We start from the raw sequence: 18644 nt of genomic DNA, 5'->3' as shown, positions 1-18644 counted from the left end.
ATTTTAACCGGGGACGCCGGGGACATGTCCCCGGCAAAATTTGTGATTGGCAGCTGTGTCCCCCCCCCCACTTTCAAAAAAGCCTGCTGATGAGGATTTTTGTTTTACCAGCTCAGATCTTATACCAGGGGTCGGCAACCTGTTCCCATCAAAGAGCCATTATTACCCATTTCCCACAGTAAAGAAAACACCGCAGTAGCCGCAGCGTTGTGGGCGGGGCCTACCCTCAGACAGCAGAGAGCTGCTCACAACCAGGTGACAGCAGCAGGTACCGGTCGCTCGCATGGGCGTCGCACCCGTGGGGGATTCAACACCCACACTTTTCCAGCTGTTTTGCTCACCTCCACACCAGTCTGGTTTCTTTACGTCGCACTCACTCTGTTTGCCTCATCTCCTTCTTCACCTCCCGCTTCTGACAGCCGATGTCGGGTTTCCAGGAGAGCAGGAGAGAGAGGGATGGAAGAGCTCGACTGAATTCATAATTTTACATCTTGACATTAGCTGTACAAAGTCTGAGTTTGATAACGTGAAGAACAACAATTTGCAGAGGTTTATAACAGGCGCGGTGCCAGGTTTTCATTTTTGGGTGGGCCACGGTAATTTTGGATGGACCTTAATAAGCAGTGACTTAAGTGAAGCAGGCAGGTCGCGCTAGAAAATTTCGTTTAAAAATACGTCATAAATGTGTTCCCCCGTCATTTTTATTTCTAAAATATGAAGTAAAAACTCCCAATTTAATTTTCATTCATTTGTCATTAATATGTAGTCTACACCCGTGCGTTAAGTGGACAATCTTCTAGTAAACGCAAAGCAGCCCATCTCTCCAAATGCGTAAAATGTGCACCACAGCCGTTAGGCGCGCCGCGCGCACCGTCAGCTACATCAGTCCAGACAAGAGCAGACTAACTAGAATAGAGGATCATTCTGTCTGGATGTGGATTGAGATTAGATTTTACAGCAGCCTGATCATCATTTAAATACGTAAACCATCACCTGTCTTCTAGTCCATGCTATCAGCATTATTTTAATTGGTGTGTGTGTGTGTGTGTGTGTGTGTGTGTGTGTGTGTGTGTGTGTGTGTGTGTGTGTGTGTTTTCCACTTCCAACACTGGTCTAACCAACCAGACCAGCATGTCCAGTAACATATTAATGTTACAATTAAACAGTTTCACTTCATGTAGGCTAGGAACATTTCACCTGCCGTGGCCCGACCGCTTCTGCTCCACATAAACTTTGTGCGTGATCAAATGTCTCTACAGGTGCTGTTGTAGCCAAAAAGGTCAAGAGGTCATCTACAACATATATTGAGTTGAATTATGAGTCCTTAGGTTAAAAGCTTGCTGAGAAAGCTGTGTTCTGTGTACGTGAGGATTAACATGTCCAGCTTGTGTAAACCAGCTCCAGTGGACCTTGAGCCCTCAGAATCATGTCGGGATAACAGGGCTGGTCGACCTCTGGGCTGGAGGGTGCGTTGACCATATTGGGAAGTGTAAAACATCACCCCATCCTCTCTCAAAGGACTGTGGGAGTAGCAGTATAAAATAAGCCTGCATCTTCGTGGCAGGAGGGCTTTTGCTAAAGATCCAGCCGGAGGCTCACTCAGTTCCAGGCTGGGCGCTGTCCCCAAGTTACTGGTGATGTATTGATTGTGTAAATAAATGCCCCTCGCTGTGTTTGGACACGCTGTCAGTCTCTTGTGTTTTGATAAGGCAAAAGAACCACATTTGGCGACCACGAAGCGGGAGTAGAGGCGTGCTCTTCAGATCGGTTCACGGTCCACCGAATTTGACTCCTGGGCCCTGATAGGTAAGAACAATTTCTGTTCAATTTTGGAGTCATTCCGTGGTTTGTGAACTGGTCTGTGAAAAATACATGCCCTGCTCATAATTTAGAAGTTATAACAGCAAGAGAAGGCATTTGTCCAGAGCAGCGGTGAAAAATATTCACTCGTGTGAAGTCAGCTGTGTCATTTTGATGACGGACAAATTTTAAGTGACAAATTAAAGGTGGGACAGCGAGAATTGGAATATATTTTTGACAGCTGACAAAAGTCCAGGGAGGACAAGGAAAAAGGTCGACATTGAGATCCAGGTGGGTGTCTCGGTGAAGCCGGACAACGACTGGGATCTGAGTAAAAGAGCTGAAGTTGTGACAGAGATAAGCTTGCCAGTAATTCGGTCAATTTCCCCGGGGATTGGTAAATTTAATAAGAGTTTTTTGGCAAAGCATGTAAAGAAACAGGGTCCGTGAGCTCGGGACGGCCTGTACGTTGTAGTTTGCAGCAAAATTGCTGTAGAAACAGTTTCCGGGAGCTCGGGATTCTGTAGTTCTGTAGTTCTGTAGTTGACGTGTGAGTGTGAAGGCCTGATGCGGTACCAGAAAAATAAATAAATAAGATAAATAAGAGCTTTAAAAGTTGCAACTCAAATATGTAAACTTCACTGCAGTGCTAAATTTTAATGTTTGAAGTTACGCAAAATTCAAACTCTGCAATCCTGTTCTGATCAGTCTGAACAGAATACCAAAAGTTAATAAATAAAAGGTTTTTATAGTAATATATGTAACGTGAGGAAATATGGGTTTTCTGTCACAATGGGGGGTGTTGGACTCAGCTGTGTCAAAGCTGGGTCGCTGAGAACTTTCACCCACAGATTAAGACCTGAACGCCAGCGAGTCTGGGAGGAAACCATAACATCAGCCACCTGCAGTCTACCAGAAGATGTGTTTACATGAGTTGTACCCAGACCAAGTCAAAACATAAAGTTTAAACTTCTTTTTCTTGATTTTAATGTTAAAGTAACCATTATCATTTTGCTCATTATAAATGTGATTAATCAAATGAATGACTATTTAGCTTTGGGGTAATTATAATGGTTTAATGAATCCATTCTTAAATAATGTTGAGAATGTTTGTTACTGACCTTCACACACACTCAAGCACAAACATTCACACACATCCACACACACCTGCTCACAGTAAACTCCAGACACATTTGATGACGCACGTTTGCTTTGAGAAGAGAAAGGTTTTTGGTAAGTTTTCAGTCTTATGATTCAGTTCGTGTTGGGCCACGAGAGAGAGAGGACTTGTGAACAACCGCTAACGGGGAACGGAGCCCATGGGCTCAATCCCCCCCCCCCCTCCTCTCACGCTGTTTCTGCCACGCCAGGCAGAATAGCTGAATCGCAACTTCTAACGCAGACTCATTACTGAGTCTTTTGATTTCTGAGTGAATTACCTTAAGAAAGCGCGTCGACAAAACGCTTTACCATCAACGTGTACCGAGGACAACTCTGGACCGGGTCCGCTCAACACCTACGTCTCCTGTCAGCGTCGGTGTCATCCGGATGAACCACAACATCCTCCACGGCCCGGATCCGAAAGAGGGTCCACAAGAATTCGGTGAGACAGAACACGGTGTTTAGCGTTTGATGCATCTTTTCCAACTAAAAGCCTAAGTTTATTCAAACCATCACTTTTCACTCAGACACCTGTTTCTTCCTGAAGCAAAATCAGATGCACTCACGCACCCATCCCAGCTCATATCACTCTCACCATCACAACATTCTCAATCTTCATAAATTCATCAGAAGGTCTATTTGAGCCAGAACAGCATATCAACTGTTAAAAGATTGTCCCACAAAGTTGCCAATGTGATTGTTATTTCCTGTTTGTCAATTTTCAAATCATTAGTTTAATTTGAAGAATTAAAACTTTTAATCCTTCAAACTTGTTTCCTCATTGAACTGAAACACAGACACTCAGATATTATCGGCAGTTTATGGATGAAAACAACCTTTGAGTCTTCTGAACAATATAAAATTTGGTTATTGATTTATTAAAATTAATATTCCGAATTAATACGTAGCATGGTTTCTCTTTCATAAAAGAGCATAAATCCATAACGCTACATTTAATGGCGAGCGTATCCAGTCTTCTATATCTGCGATATGTCTGATTCCTAACATCTAAAAGCTACAAACAACGCTTTTCTCTGTGTTTCACTTTGATGTCTTATTTTGAAAAACCGGAAATTGTTCCGCTGAAGTCACTCTTCCGGGAGACGTCCGGGTGAAAACTTGACCGGGAAGATCTCCGATCTCAAATTGACCGCAAATTACAGACCTAACTTTGATTTATCCCATCTTCGCCTTCGGAGCGAACGTGTGAGTTGTGCTTTTGACTCAATTCTGTCCATTTTGACGCGCCGCCGCGTCTCTAGTCTAACCTCAGAACCGAGACTAAATTCTCGGACACCTTTCGTCTCAGTGTGTTGACACTGTGGGCGAGCTATTGTGGAAAATATCTCCATTGCATGAGCGACTTATCGAAACGGAATCTGAACGGAATGCCCGTAGGCACCTACTGTTGCGTGATTGCACGGTAAACGTCGTAAGCCGGGTTATGGCCGTCACGCGTTACTGCATTCAGATTGCGTACGTTTTTTGAAGTCCGTATTACAAGCGGGGCGAGATGCCTACTTGTTAATCGGGAAAATTTAAGTCTGGTTGCTACAGACAAAGAACGCTAGACCTGGCCGGAGAGCTAAGCTAGCACCACAGTTAGACAAATAGGGCACGCGTCCCGTTAGATTGTCATACCATTTCTGACACAGTTAGTCTGTCCTCACAAAACCCGCATTGGCGGTGGTTCTTGTAAATCGCTACGGTGTGTAGAATCTACATTTTGCTACGTTTGTCCGTCTGATACCAACACGGCAGCGTAGGGTTTGTTGTTTTTTTTTATTATTTTTATTTTGGACCGGTGAACGGGTCGGCTTTCACAGCCTCCGTTGCTCGGATCCATGCCTTTTTCTTCCATCTTGTGAAGTGTGTGTATTCATTTCTCTATCAACAATTCCTTGTTTTACCCTGTGTCATAAAGTTAAGTTAGCTACGGACAGTCCTTGTTGTGTGAGACATATTAAGGAATCTGCCCGGAGTTTTACGTCGGCTCAGAAGGTAAAAACGCGAGTTGCTCTGAACTTAATGGGAGATGGACGAGACACGACAAAATCTTTCTTGCACTGTTACACCTGATGTAAAGTTCTCTGACGTTCTGCTTCCAGAACATGCCAAGACGCAGGAAATTCACCGGCCGAGCATCGCTGGTCCCTCCGCCCGCCCGAACGGGCCCGTTTTAGGCGGGTGCCGCCGGTCGGGAACAGTGGGGACTAGTGGCTGCGGTTCGGTGCCAGCTGCACTGGGTCGGAGGTGGTTCTGGTCTGCACTTCATGTCGTGAATTCGAGCAGCATGCTGTTTACAGTCATAACGCTTTTTCTTTACCTTTGTTTCTTCCAGGGGGTCAAAAACCCACCATCAACATCAAGGTTTGAAATAAACAACACTTTCTCTGCTGCTTTTAAGCTGACTAAATCTCTTGAGCCTATGGTTAACCTCTCTGACAAACAGGTTGTGCTTAACCCTTTGGTTCCTAATGCTTCTCCTCTGTCATCCATGTTAAAGGCTGAACATCTCTCCAGCATGGGTGTGCAATCTTCAGGCTGTGATCCACCGCTTCAGTCAGAGGTCTGTTTTACTTGTCAGTCCGCCTCATGCACAAACCAGCTTCTTTATCGGGGCGTGATGGAAAAGTCAGCCGCCGTGAAACACTTGTGGTCTCCGGACGGAGCTACCATGCCATTTAGGGGGTTTGTGCCCGGACATCTTGACCTTTATGTGAATGACCTTGTCACTTTTCAGTTTGTGACCTCTGCTAATACGGTGGCCACTTCTTTTCTCCTTTCACAGGGGTGTGACTTAGTCTCGGGCCTCTGTGCCCTCTTTCCTGTGATTTCTCTTACAGGTGACCACGACGACGCAGAAAACCCTGCGGTTTCCAGCAGTCCTGTGGTCAGTGGCGATATTAAAGGTGGCTCGGTGGTTGCTGCGCACACCTCTCTCACGGGCTCGGGAAGGCAACCCGGCCCGGGAGGTGTAGGTGCGTGCAGTGATGCTCTGCTCGGGGCCCCTCCTGACAAAGGGGGGGTGCTGAGTGGCTCTGAGTTTTCCGTTGCGGACTTCAACCGGTTCGGGGGAACGCCTCCTCCGAGCGGGCGGGTCATTGCAGAACTCGACACTGACCTTCCTCCAATTCAGCTGACAACATTGACCTCCGACCCGGAGTTAGGTGCTGCACCTTCTACGGGGCGGAGTTCTAGTCAGTCTGTAAATGATCTGGTTAAACCGGGTTTTTCTGATTCTGTGTGGGAACCTCCATCATTCTTGGGAATAAAGTATTCTTGGTTTCAGTTTTCAGGACAGACCATGTTCCTAAAGCTAGCGACATGTCTGTATCTGATTCTAAACATGGCTAGGTTTGCTTTGACACCCGTGACACAACCATCCTTGGATCACTCCTTTTCAGAACCTCCAAGTCCAACACCTCCAGGTCTTTGGACATCTGAACACCTACTCTTTCAGCACGATTCAGGTGACAATGTGCATCTTCTTGGTAATAGCGCTTTTAAGAGCTTAAGAACTGTTCTTTGTTATGCTTCTCCTGTCTCACAGACACGGCATACGTTTGAGAAACAAAAGGGGGGTGGGGAGCCTCCTCCCGCTTTGCGAGCATCATTTTCACATTTCCAGTTCACTACCATTTCTGATCACAACAAAGTCGCCTCCGTTAAGCTGCAACCCAACTTTGAGCAGGTAAAATCAGGTTCTGATCTAACAGCTAAACCATCAGCTTCGCTCCAGTTCCAAACGGGACCCTCAGGTAAATTCAAACAAGTTTCCCTGTGGGTTCGTAACACCAGATACAAACAGTTTGATAACCAAATCGCTTATGAGCCTGCTCCCACAGATACGTCCAAACTTGTGTCTCTGTGGGTCCGCAATACCAGATTCAAAACTCTATTCTGACCGACTCTATTCTGACCGGATTCTTTTCCACTGACTGGTGGACCGTTACAAATTCTCTCGTTGTGGGATGAATTTTTAACAAATGTGATATCCTTTGAGTTTTTTTTCAGGTTACCTGCCTCCAGCCAGGGTCCTGTTACTAACTCACACCTTTAGGGATTACTAACCTACTGATTTACATTTTTAGAACTGATTTACATCTCTATCTTTTTATTAGTGCTTTGTGTAGCATGATTATATTTGATTACAAATTTAATTTTATTTTCTTGCTATTTCCCTTAAAGGGCCACAAGCCAATTTGCCCTTCATTTTCATGATTATTATTTCTTTTATATACATGCCTTTAATTAGTGCAGCCTGCTGAGTTTCACATATCAGTTAGGATTTACTTTTTTTATTTGTGGTTTCACTGCATCACGTTTTTACATGACACGTAGAACAGGGTGCAGAACATTTCTTCTTTAGATAATTCACAAAAGGCACCCACATTTTCCCAGAGGCACCCATAGATAGGTTTTGATTGATTTCTTTGTTTTGCATCAAATGCTATCTATCGTGTGGGCTGTCTCACTTTGTCTCCTTCTCCGAGCTCGTATGGACTACATCCCATCAGAGGGGCCGTCTTCGCCATCCTTCAACTGGTTTTCTGTCGCATGGGGCTTCGGTCGTGGTTCGAGATGGGTCGAGGTCGTCACTGGACTTCGCCTGGACTACGCCTGAGGAATACATCACCTGCCCAGCTCCGTGTGACACACGAGCTGCTTATCCTTTGCATACCTTTGCATTATTGCTGATGAAATTAACTGCTATTGAAAAAGCTCTGCTTTCAAGATTTCCTAAGTGGATTACTTTACAATGATTGCAACAGTTTTGGCCTTAATCATCTGATCAGGATAGACTCCCTTCTACACGAGACCTGTGGTGACACTTCATCGTTCCTGCCTTCATCTGGGATGTCTACCTTCACGAGTACATCACGTTATTGTGTTTGTAACGGCAGGTGGCCTGTGCTTGACCACCATGTCGTCACAAAAAGGGGGGGAATGTAACGTGAGGAAATATGGGTTTTCTGTCACAATGGGGGGTGTTGGACTCAGCTGTGTCAAAGCTGGGTCGCTGAGAACTTTCACCCACAGATTAAGACCTGAACGCCAGCGAGTCTGGGAGGAAACCATAACATCAGCCACCTGCAGTCTACCAGAAGATGTGTTTACATGAGTTGTACCCAGACCAAGTCAAAACATAAAGTTTAAACTTCTTTTTCTTGATTTTAATGTTAAAGTAACCATTATCATTTTGTTCATTATAAATGTGATTAATCAAATGAATGACTATTTAGCTTTGGGGTAATTATAATGGTTTAATGAATCCATTCTTAAATAATGTTGAGAATGTTTGTTACTGACCTTCACACACACTCAAGCACAAACATTCACACACATCCACACACACCTGCTCACAGTAAACTCGAGACACATTTGATGACGCACGTTTGCTTTGAGAAGAGAAAGGTTTTTGGTAAGTTTTCAGTCTTATGATTCAGTTCGTGTTGGGCCACGAGAGAGAGAGGACTTGTGAACAACCGCTAACGGGGAACGGAGCCCATGGGCTCAATCCCCCCCCCCCCCCCCCTCCTCTCACGCTCTTTCTGCCACGCCAGGCAGAATAGCTGAATCGCAACTTCTAACGCAGACTCATTACTGAGTCTTTTGATTTCTGAGTGAATTACCTTAAGAAAGCGCGTCGACAAAACGCTTTACCATCAACGTGTACCGAGGACAACTCTGGACCGGGTCCGCTCAACACCTACGTCTCCTGTCAGCGTCGGTGTCATCCGGATGAACCACAACATCCTCCACGGCCCGGATCCGAAAGAGGGTCCACAAGAATTCGGTGAGACAGAACACGGTGTTTAGCGTTTGATGCATCTTTTCCAACTAAAAGCCTAAGTTTATTCAAACCATCACTTTTCACTCAGACACCTGTTTCTTCCTGAAGCAAAATCAGATGCACTCACGCACCCATCCCAGCTCATATCACTCTCACCATCACAACATTCTCAATCTTCATAAATTCATCAGAAGGTCTATTTGAGCCAGAACAGCATATCAACTGTTAAAAGATTGTCCCACAAAGTTGCCAATGTGATTGTTATTTCCTGTTTGTCAATTTTCAAATCATTAGTTTAATTTGAAGAATTAAAACTTTTAATCCTTCAAACTTGTTTCCTCATTGAACTGAAACACAGACACTCAGATATTATCGGCAGTTTATGGATGAAAACAACCTTTGAGTCTTCTGAACAATATAAAATTTGGTTATTGATTTATTAAAATTAATATTCCGAATTAATACGTAGCATGGTTTCTCTTTCATAAAAGAGCATAAATCCATAACGCTACATATATATATATATATATATATATATATATATATATATATATATATATACAAGCGTAAGAATCATTTGTGTGCAGGGCAGCATGTGAGTGACCCAGATTTGGGGGGTGAAGTAGCCTGGAGATTAAAGGGGAAAAAAAAACAATAAATACAAGGAAAGTTGTAAATGACAGCTTTATTTTAGAAATATATAGAAATATATAGATATACAGTTATTGAAAGTCGGACCGCTGCTAAACAGTAAAGTCGAAACAGATCTGTAGAAAATAAATATATAAACTGTTTCTGAGCGCTCTCAAAAAAAATTGCAATTTGGCTTGCTGTAGTGGTTGCATAGGACCTGCTTAAAAGCATAGTGAGCATTAAATTCTGAAAATTACCAGTGCAGTGTTATACAAATTCTGTGGTTAAAAAACAAATACATGAATAAAAGCTGTTAATGGAGCTCCTTCCGATTTGGTGTAAAGTAGGAAAAGTAAGTGCCAATTTGGGTCAGTTAAATTTAAATTAGGAGAAAACATAATGATAATAGTCCAGCTGGAAATAAGATACTAAGAAAAATAAGGTAAACAGACGTTTATATATATATAAAGAGAATAAATAAGTGACGGACTGACTTACTTTTGTTTGAAAGACTGTGACAAACAGAAAAAATGTTGTTTGTACCGTTGTGAATGTGAGTGTTTTTTTTGCATGTGAAGTGAATGCTGCTGTGGCTGGATATTCTGTTGAATGACGCAGTGTTTAATAGAGACAGCTGATGGGAAAAAACATGGTGTGGCCCAGGCTTTCCCCGACTGAAAAACAATAGAAAAATAATTTATTGTTAGTGCGATGACAAGAAAATCGTTTAAAATATAAAAGTTGCATGGTTGTGGTCATACAAAGGAGGTATTTTATCTGCTTTTGAGCCGTGAGGGCTGAAACTGGACTTTGGACTCTATCATTTACCTATGTTTGCTTTTCTGTAAATGGAGTCTGTCACTCTCTCTTTTCTCCTGCCTGCATACACACACATGGTGAGACCAAGGCTGGCTTGCTTTTCTGTGAAGTGTAACATGCAGTTTTAAGCAATTTGTGACTTTAGAAAAGATAACTTCTGGTGTTTTGGGCATACCTTCTTAGTCCATGGATGGCCTCCGTGTGAGGGTCTTTTCTCCTGGACGGTCGAGAGCGGAATGAGGCTGAAGGTTCAACCTGAGGGCCTGACTCCGCCCACTTTTACACACAAGAATCCTGTAGCCTAAAAATAGCACAGGGTGCTGCAGAACAGCAGCTCTGAAGTTCTCAGGATCGTCTTTATGAAAACCATAAAATTAACAAATAATCAGTCAGGAAAATAAAATATTTGTGCCAGATTGTTTAGTTACACCCACTTATAATTATTTTGCATAGGTGTTGTAAAACTATTCCTGTAAATCTTGCTATAGAAATAAAATCCAATAATTGTCTTGCTTGAACTTTAAGAATCATTAACATTAGTGGCTGGATTTTGAGACGCTGAATAATGAGAAAGAGATAAACTATTATTTCCTGTAACCTGGCTAGAACCTGTACCAGGCTGTTTTGAATTAAAAACTGGTAGTTATTTTCCCAAAATTTGATAGATAAATAAAAAATGAAAGGAGGGATCTTGCATTTTGAGTTAGACTGTGCCTAATGATTAAAACCTGTTTGGAACAGATTTTAAGGACAATTGTGTATAGAAAGTAGTCTAGATTTACCTTTGAGTCAGTAAAGTCGACTAATTATTAATTCAATTCAATTCAAGTTTATTTATATAGTGCCAAATTACGACAAGAGTCGTCTCAAGGCACTTCACAAAATAAACATTCCAATTCACAGTTCATTAAGCCAATCAGAAATAATGTTTCCTATATAAGGAACCCAGCAAATTGCATCAAGTCACTGACTAGTGTCAGTGACTATACAGCAATCCTCATACTAAGCAAGCATGCAGCGACAGTGGAGAGGAAAACTCCCTTTTAACAGGAAGAAACCGCCAGAGAATCCTGGCTCAGTATAAGCAGCAATCCTCCACGACTCACTGGGGATCGAGAAGACAGAGCAGACACACACACACACACACACACACACACACACACACACACACACACACACACACACAGACAAGTAATGTGTCTATAGTTATATTGTGATGTCTTAGTAAATATTGTATTTGGTGAAAGATAAACTTTATTGTATTTATTCTAGTGGATCTATAATTAAACGGATAAACTAGTATTAGCACATCAAAAGTCAATGAAAACAAAAAGTTATTATCAGGAGAGAGAGAATGTTTAAGTGGTTAGCAGCAGTGTGCTAGTCGATGGCCCCCTCCATGAGGCCACCACAGCTCAGCAGAAGTCTTTGTAGCTTCTTCTGGGGAGAAAAACACTTACAGAGAAAATAAAGTTAACAGCTGAAATTGGACAAAATAGTACAGTTAAAGAGCAGACTGTAGAATAAAGCAGCAGAGTGTGAAAAGTGGTCAGTATGTCCTCCAGCAGTCTAAGCCTACGGCAGCATAACTACAGAGACAACTGGATAATTAGAAGCCATCGTTGATTTGTACAAGAGAAAGTTCTGTCATTTCAACCCAATCAACATATTTAAGGAAGACGTTTGCTGTGCACTGTAGCGGCAGGAATTTTACTGGGTTGGCCCGTCACAGACGGAAACCAGCTGCAAATGAAAGTCTCCTGGATCTGGCTCTACACAAACGGAGCAGAAAGTCCCGACCACAAGCTGAATTATAACACCGAAATGGGGCAGCACTACAAGATGAACACTGTGGGACAGGCGCTTGTTTGCCCGGCTGCAAGATGGGACGGAGACAAAGGGGAGGAGCACGTGTGCCAACATGTGAACTTTAATCAATGACTGGGGTCATACTGAACTTACAAACAGATGCTCAAAGAGACTGTTTCCCCATAGGGTCCACCCAGTGGAAGTGTGTTTGCTGCAGTTAGGTAATGGAAAGGCTTTTTGGCAACAATCAGTTGATTTGGTGAAATGTCAGAACTGTGAAAAATTTACTAAACTACTGCAGAACATAGTTAACTGAGAAAGTTAGCCTTAAAAAAATAGGATTAGTAACCTGGTCCAACTCACCATTGGATGTCAATATAATCTTTATTGTAAGTATGATTTAAGATTTGGAAAACCGCAAGTGTCAAGTTGCTCTATAGCCTATCCTAGCTTTTTATCATAGCTTATATGATTAACAAAATGTAAATGAAATTGGGGTAAAGTAAATAACTCAGTGCACAACAATTTCTCGGTATTCATCAGGTTTCTTAGTTGACTGAATGACTTTTCTTATTTCTACAGGTCTTAGGGTACTCAGCTGCAGCGGACAGGAGAACAACAGTGTTGTTTCAGCTCCTTTGAGTTTCCCAACAGATCTAACCAAACCTGATCCTATATTTTTCTATCAGCCGTAAATTCTAACGTAGAAAATAATGTTACAAAATATTGAATAATTGTACCTCTCATTCGATAAAAATTATGTCCACATTTTTCATCTTGTGAAATCTTTAACATAACATTTTTAATTGGCCTTTTGCGGGAGTGACGTTGCGAGAACATTTGGATTTGGCTACAGCCAAAATTGGCCAAAACTTAAATTTTGGATTTGACTTAAATTAGATGTCACTGAAGGTAAACAAAGCTATATTCGTGCTGCATGGGAATTGGAGGAAAATAGATGTGGATGTGTCGGCGAGAAGAAAGCAAAAATAAAAAATAAATATCAAACAATATCACAGTAAAAAGAGTGTAGGGAAAATTATTAAAAGAAACTAAACTGGGAGAAATAATCCTTTTTTTTAGGGATTAATGCATGGCCATGAGCTCTGCTGGAAACACCCATAAAATCGCTTTACATTCATCAGGTACATTACAAAAGAGCCTCAACAATGGTTAGTCATGCTGGATAATGAGAACATAACAATAATCTGTCTCCCTAGTTTGGTTGGGTAAAAGGGAAAAAGGTGTTTAGATGTCTGATGTTTTATAGGAACCAGTGTATCACAAGAGGTAGGACGACAATTGGCTAAAGGAAAAAGTCTTTAAGTTTATCATCACAGGATGGCATGGTAAATAAATAAATAAATACACAAATAAATAAACAAACAAACAAATAAATAAATAAATAAAAATAAGAGAGAAAAAGGAAAATTAATTAAAGGAAACGTAATAGTAAAAAAAACGTTAAATTGTTCTGAATCTGTCATGGAATCAGTGCCATTGGAAAAAGGAGTAGGTAAAAAGAGGATAGGGGAGTATCTCTTAGCACAAATCACGTTATTGATTTAGCAATGCAGCTTAATTTCAGATGCTTTAAGGATGATGCTAATTTGTGTTATAGATGGAGAAGTAGAACAGAAACACACATCTAAACGAGTAGATAAGGGAAATTACTGACAATACTAGGGTTTTAGGATGTATGGCTTTAAGTAATTTGTGGTTTGACCAGCAAATATATACAAACAAACCTGTAACTGCAGTTTCGTTATTTATGAATTAACCTCAAGTAGTGAATTAATTCTTAGGTTTTCTTGTGCTAGTGAGGTTCTTAAAGGAAAAAGGAAAGAAAATAAGAAAGAAGGTTCATAATTGGGGTGAATAGTAAGGGACATTGGAAAACCTGAAACTATTTTGTTGAATTGATAGTAAAGTGGTTGTCCTAATTTTTAATTGGAGAGATCACACCGCAACATGAGTTCAGAACAGTAGTTATGGGAAGTTTTGTTGGATTAATTTGATCACACGCTTTAGGTCTTATTTTTTCTTTCCACTGGTTTAGTGTTCGGTTCATTTAAACCAAGCGGAGACACAGACTTGAGAGAATAAGTAGTTTAGTTGTGCGTGTCCCACTCTTGCAGTTTTGAGCATTTTCCAGAAATAATCAAGATGTTTAAGAAGTGGAAGGAAGCTCTCGATGTAATTACTAACATGCATGCCTACTTAAATGAGGAATTTCACACTTTCGCTTCAGTCTGGCATTTGCTTGGTGTGTGAGGGCACAGAGACGTGTATGGACCGTGTGTTTAACTGTGTTTGTTTTGTTTGTTTGTTCTTTTATTTATATGGGCGTGGCCGAGCCTTGAGAAACATCAACAAAGCCATTGGACTATTCTGAGTAAATTAACCAATTCAAATTCAAATTCAGGATCCTGAAACAATTCGGTTATAATCTCTAATTGATGAAGACCATCTTAAGAATTCATTGTACAAGGCATCATCTCCAGTGTTACTGGAACTGTTTTGAAACCCATGCATGGTTGTATATTTTAGTTAAATCATTTATACTCATTGAATTATTGTTTTTTGCTTTATGTTTTAATCTCTTTGCAATTTTTCTCTGTGACACAGGTGAAGATGCTGGTGGCGAAGTGGATCCCACTTATTTCTTCCTCCCACACACATTCTTACTCTCTCTCTCTCTCTCTCTCTCTCTGTGTGTATGTGCATGTATATGTGTTTGTGTGTCCATGTGTGTCCGTGTCGTGATGTCACTGTACCTTTAATTGCGCTTGCTGTTTGTAACTGTATGTGTCTGATGTTGTAGGTAGCAGAGGCTAGGGTCAGTAAGAGTTAGGACATTTTTGTGCATAACCTTTAATCCCTAGGCGATCGGTTCGGGGGACGTCTGGTCCGGCTGGAGTGGGAGTCTTCCTGGTGTTGCAAGGTGACCAAGGGAGAGGATGGGAAAAGATGAAGATTGGACTCTCATGAACTCACGTCGATACCTGAGACGAGGACTAACGGATAGTGTTGCTTCTCACCTTACTGGGACAAGATTGACTAACATAAGAAGAAGTTTGCTGAGTTTTATGACGGTTCTTGTCTTGAATGCTGCAAGGAACCATCCCTGATAAATTACAATGGGGTTTCTGCTGGAGGAGGTGAAGAGGATAACCAATGGACGAGCATAACAAGAGGAAAGGATATCACCACAATGTATCATCGTTTTATAGGCCATCTGACGACCGCGACACCAATAGAGGAATTGTTCACGATGGAAGATGAGTAAAATGCAACTACTCTGTTGGGGTTATTAGGAGCGAACAATTCGTAAGCTTTAACTTACTTTTGGATTCTTCAATAAATTCTGTAAATATGGGAATATTTACTGATTTATTAATTAATTAAGATATTCTTAGATATACGGGGCACCATTCCCCTTTAACCGGGGAAAAATTGAATCCAAAACTCTTATCAGTCTTTCTTGAAGTTCGTAGAATCCTCGGAGCAGAGACTTCTCTTCGACACAACAAAGCTACTGGAGACGAAAATCTGAATTTTATAACGTTTAATTAACAATTTGTCAAATGAATAAACAGTGGCATAAATGAATAATAACCATGTGATATAATAAAAGGATGTATATTCAAAATAATGTTCAAGGTGTTTGTGTGGTGTGTGTGAGTGTGTGTGTGTGTGTGTGTGTGTGTGAGATGAATGGGTCTTTGTTTCCCCAGAGTAGGTGGGGGGAGTGAGCTGTGAGTGTGTGTGGGGCTCTTCCCCTCCCCTCGCATTCCACAGGAGACCTGGATGTGTAAAGTTTTCAACTTTCCCGAACACTTAGTGGCTTAGAATCACAGTAAAACTTAACTCAAACACTTCAAAAGTTAACAAACAACAAAAGGTCACTTGTAAATTATTTAATCTAAAAGGAGTCGGCAGCCTGGCCAGAGCTGACGACTAAAGATATTAAAGATGATCAATAAGCAGTTTATTCTTTCAAAATGACCCGACTGACGTGTTTGGGACGAAAGAGGAAAGCACGAAGCTACTTTTTAAGCAATAGATGCGGTTTTATTGCTTATTCTGGACTATAGAGGAAACGGGAGAAGAAAAGGAGAGAGAGAACTGAGTTTCCTGATCACCAGAACAGCAAGGCGTCCCCGCTGTTTGATTTGACGGTTCTCCGTGTTTCTCCGCAGTTTGGCGTCGTCCGTCGGTTTGATGCTTTCTCCGTTGTTTTGGCCCCACGAGTGTTTCTCCAACGGGCTGGACACAAAGAGAACGAAGTTTCTTTTGGGCTGAGTTTGACAACTTACAGCGTCTCTGAGAGCTGGATGGAGCTCCGCTCGTTCCCAGTCAGGTCCTGATGGAGTTGGAGTGTAGTTTCCAGCAGTTCCGTGGGCTCAACTTGGGCACTTAGAGCTTCTGCGTGCTCAAGGGAGTCGGAGCGTTCGACAAGCGTGTCCTTACCGCCAGGTATCCTGGGCAAAAGAACGAGGTTCCTTTGTCTTTGCTGAAGATTTATGGTCTTAGTTCGCGGGAAAAGCTCCACGGCCTCCCGCACATGCGCAGAACGTGTTTCTGGTATTAGGCGGTGACATCATCCCAATGCTTCCGTGTGCAAAGCATCATGGGAAATGAAGTTTCTTGGCGCTGATGTGATTATTTGCTTTTCAGAGCAATTTAAGCACAGTCATTTTGGAGAAAATCACTGTATAGTAATTTCCTCATGAGGTCAGACCCTCAACATTCCCCCTTTTGGTTTCGGGGATCGCGCCCAAAGCTCGATCGTCGGAAACACAGATGGGTTTGTTCCTCATGAACGTAGGTCGACTTGATTGTCGGAAGCACAGGTGGGTTTGTCCCTTAGGACGTTGGTCTCCTTGGACGCCTTTGTCTTTGGTCTTTGTCTTGGATCCTGGCGCCTTTGGTCTTTGATCCTGGTCAGGCACAAAGAGGATAGGAAACGGGATAGTCCCCAACGCGCATAACGAGAAGAAGCCACTCACGCAGGTGGTACGCAATGATGATGTCGTCCATGCGAGAGGTAGAAGTGTAGAAGGAGGGTCGGTGGGCGGTTAACTCCACGAGGGGACACAAAGGCCTCTCACCACCGACCATACAGTTCAGTTTATGGAGCACGCGATGATGTACGAGGTCCATAGTTCGCAAACGCGCATTGACCTATGTGGTCCCAAGATTCCCCCCTTTTTGGTCCAAAGGGTGGATCAGGACAGTCTTTGGGCTAAAACAAGGACCATAAAACTAAGAGGTACTACAATGTGCTGGTGCGTCAGACAGAGTCATTGACAGACTGAGCTGGGCCGGCAAATAACCACTAGTTAATATGTGACCAAGTAAGAAACAAGAATACAGAAAACCCCCCCAAAAAAATAAACATATAACATCCAAGAAAATTCATAGCAACCTTGAGGTCTCATAAAATACATTCTTAGGTCATACATTCAGTGTGTAGCTTATAAAGAATGTGACATACTGCAACACTCAGATAAATATGTGAGGTAGACTAAAATGAGAACTACTCTTAGGGTTACAGAATAACAAAGAAAATGTTGCTCACCCCCTTTAGACAGGTGTGGTACATTCAAGCTTGGAGTCTCCCCGAATGCAGTTACGAGGCACACCGTAGGTGAGCAAGTGCATCTTATCTTGGAGTTTCTTAACACGCCTGTAGGCGGAATAAGCTACCACGGCCATGATGAGCCATCCCATCCCCAGGGCGACCAATGTGCAGATTAAGGTGGTATAATCTGTGTCAATGTAGCGTCTTGGGCGTCAAAGTAAGTTCACGCGGGGTTTGTGTGAACTTAACAAATTTGGTTCCTTCAATCAGTAATTGTTGGTCAATTTCTAAATCGAAGGCAAAGTTATAACCCTGGAAAGCGGCCATGATCTCAATCTCTGAGTCATGCTGTTCGAGGTTGAGATGATGGAGTGCCAGGTTTCTAGTTCAAAGTGGAAATGCCTACTGTCCTTTCAAATACCAATGTCCAGCATCGACTTAAACCTATAGATGTGAGGTGTCACAATTATGGGAACATGTAACAGGAAACCGAGTTCTAATTTTCTGCATCAACGTGAATTGGAATTGCACTACCTAGGCTGTACGCTAGGTGGATTTGTGAAAGGTGCACAGTAGAGGGGTAGCAGCTGTCAAACTAACTTTGAGCAGGTCCAGTGGTACCAAGTACGGGGAAATACGACTTTCAACCAAGCTGTCCAGCGTGGAACTTACTTCCCTGAGCAGGTCCTGCATCAAATCTCTCACCACTCGTGTGTACACAATATCCTGATGTATGGTTTCAGACAAAGTCTTGATTGCACGTAGAGATTCATTAATCAGAGCAGAATGTAGGTTCCAGAGTACCCTGTAAGGTTTTAGTAGGTACTTCCTGTTAGCGCTCTAGGAGGAGGAGGTTCTCTTGGTTAGTGAAAGGGACGGCGGGGGGGGCCTTGTTCTTTGTCGGTTAGTACATGTTAGTGGGTTAAACGTGCACTTTCCCCCCTTTCCATTTCCATGCATAGAACTATGTAGAGACTACGTCTACCTCCTGCGGGGAGTCTGGTCTCTGTACCCGCCGGGATGGTTTGACGTAGGGTT

At 42.4% G+C, this 18644-nt stretch overlaps 1 long non-coding RNA gene across 1 annotated transcript; it reads right to left on the bottom strand.

Moving 5' to 3' along the window:
• Positions 1–9424: 9424 nt before the first annotated feature.
• Positions 9425–10864, bottom strand: LOC129164752 (uncharacterized). Its single transcript, XR_011516750.1, has 3 exons — positions 10386–10864; positions 10220–10312; positions 9425–10065 (listed from the first exon to the last, which is right to left on the bottom strand). It is a non-coding gene; the product is annotated as an uncharacterized lncRNA (long non-coding RNA).
• Between the last annotated feature and the right edge of the window lie 7780 nt (positions 10865–18644).

The sequence above is a fragment of the Nothobranchius furzeri genome, chromosome 15 (assembly GCF_043380555.1).
Source record: "Nothobranchius furzeri strain GRZ-AD chromosome 15, NfurGRZ-RIMD1, whole genome shotgun sequence".
In the NCBI taxonomy this organism is placed as follows: Eukaryota; Metazoa; Chordata; class Actinopteri; order Cyprinodontiformes; family Nothobranchiidae; genus Nothobranchius; species Nothobranchius furzeri.
Note: the sequence above shows the minus strand (reverse complement) of the source record. Positions and strands in the feature narration are given on the sequence as shown.